Consider the following 2,654-nt stretch of genomic DNA (forward strand, 5'->3'; position numbering starts at 1 on the left):
TATACCTCACCCACAAGGGTTGTTTTTGTAAATCTTGCAGAGAAGAATTGGGTGAAGGAGTGATCGCAGTAGCTGAATCTGTGTGAAAGGGCATGATGGTCACTTCTTTTTATAGTCGATGACGTGCAAAGCGTCGATCCAAGAATGATAACTGGTCGGATATCCTTTCCAACGTACTTTAACTTCTTTGACGTCGTTTGCCCACTTTACGGTTTCTGCTAGTTAGCACTCCACCCACCTCGAGAACACAAATAACATCTAGTCAACAGCCGACTATACCTAACAAACAACCCGTCCCGGAAAGAGTGGTGGCAAAACAAAGGTCCAATTATGTTAGACAAACGGTATGGCAAACTCAGATGTAATTATCGGTGGCACTACGTTCTTTTCTCACTCCGATACTACAGGCAATCTCAGCTGAAATAACAACCACAACAACAATAACAGCGACAGACACCATAGCGGCGGATTTGAAACTATGTACCTCAACTGAAGAATTAGTATCAGAACCAGAAAAAGAAATTGAGGCGGTTGAGGAGGAGGAGGGGGACGCTGACCCTCGTTGAAAAGTACACCGAAATTGGGCTAGATCAAGCATTGTATGACGTCAACATAGCAGGGCAGTTTATTAGAGCCATACAATACGTTGCCTACAGATCTCTAGACACCTTTAAACCAAGACCTTCTCAATGGGGATTAGGGGTCAGAGTTCTTCCCCAATTCTACAGACAAACCTACACTGGATACCCCCTCAGTCAACTGGTAGAAGCCGCTGCTTACATTATCGCCCATCATGGCTACGCATTTCCTAGGAGTGCGGGAAAGAACGTGAAAGCAAAAGAGAGACGTGTTACCTTCTAACAGAAAAAACAGACTTTCTTTAGGGCTCCAAAAGATTGCTTTTTATTAAATAGGGAACCATATTTGGCTTGGTATCCCTCCTTGACTAAACTATTCTCGAAACAAACTTGACCCATTGGAACACTGCAACAAACTTAACTTTTTAAACCTAACAGTGACCAAACTGGTATATGTCGCTTAGACATAATAATTTAAATAAGATCAGTATGGCTATTTTTATGTACACTAAGTACTAATATTAGATAGATATGTTAGGAAATTTAACAGACTCGTTAGATTTGAACTAATTGCAGAGGTGGTTAACACATTATTGGTACTTATTATTGTCGATTAGCAAAAAACGGGACTTGATTTGAAATAAGTACGGGCTAGCGCTTTGGTGAGTACTTAACATCCATGGCTGTCTTGCTGAGCACCTTTTTCCTCCTTTACCACGCTCGGACAGAAAAATGAGTGTGTGGTGAGACAATTCCCACTCACGTGTAAAGCCTTTCAGTCAGGTTGTTAAGGACTAGTTAGTCCTACACCTGAGTGGCTAAATTTAAAAATAGTCTGTGAGTACATAAAAGCCTGGGGGATGAGGCTCTCTTTCCTTCCCCAGGAGTAATTAAAAATCACGCGGTGCGTTATTAAACCAGTGATACATGCTCCATTAGAGCGAAAATCACTTTAATTCAAGTAAGCAAGCAAGCAAGTTCGGGTACCGTCTCTAGCACTCTTGATGACACCAACTGTCTGGGTTATTTTCTTTCTTGCAAGCCCCTATGTTCCACTTCTGTTTGTGATAATAACTTGTGATACTTCACATTTCCTAAAGTGGAAATCTTTACAAGCCGTACAAAATACAAAACTTATATGACTTTGGCTTTTGACACTTGCACAGACTCTTCACTTTATAAGTGTCACGAGAAAATTGTATATCCAAGTTTTTACCATTTTCAAAAACACGCACACACTTGCAGCTTGACCAGAAATATGTACATCTTGTTTTGTGGATAAGTCACAGACAAGTCCAAGCATATATAGGTGGTTATGAACGTTAGGAATATCCCCTCATTTTTTTCAGAAATATCAAAGCTTGTATGTGCATTTTCCCTTTTCCACTCTATATTAGTGCTTAGATTTGTTCCAAAAAAAAAAAAGAAAAAAGAAACGAAATAATTTTGAAGAAAAAAAAACAACTGAATTTTGAATTCAGGTTTCTCTCTGTTTATAATTTTTTTCAAGTTGATGGTGCATGACAGAGTACATTCGCCTACCTTTCCAAAGTGAGAGGCATTTCTTCACATGTCATTGCCTTTGTTAAATTCGGTTTCATTGGTTAGTTATCGTTAATCTTTAATTTTTTTCATGCATTTCTTTTTGATAGAAGATTTAAGGCTTTCTATTGTTGTAACGGTATTTATGTTGTTTAGTCTGTTGATGAAATTATCTATAGCAAAGTGCTTAAGATTTTTCAGCCTTTTTTATTATTTCAAGCCCTACAAAAGGAGACCAAGTTTGTCTTCAAAGACGATTGAAACTCTAAATTACACGGGCGTGAAGGAAAAAACATCGTTGTGTTTAATCTAATCATGCTTGCCGTATCTCTTTGTGTTTTAGAGGTCATATTTCTTCTTAAGTAAATACACGCATCAATAGACAGACAGATTGGGTCATCATCCTTGAGTTTCACTGTACTTTCGGTTCTTTACTTCATACAAACCCCAAATTTATTAGTTTGAAAAAAAAGATAACATGCCCCTCAATACTGTAACACGTTTGTTCTGATTCTACCGATGTGAGTGTGAGTG

Source organism: Sinohyriopsis cumingii, chromosome 8 (genome assembly GCF_028554795.1).
Source record: "Sinohyriopsis cumingii isolate HCF-2022 chromosome 8, ASM2855479v2, whole genome shotgun sequence".
Lineage (NCBI taxonomy): Eukaryota > Metazoa > Mollusca > Bivalvia > Unionida > Unionidae > Sinohyriopsis > Sinohyriopsis cumingii.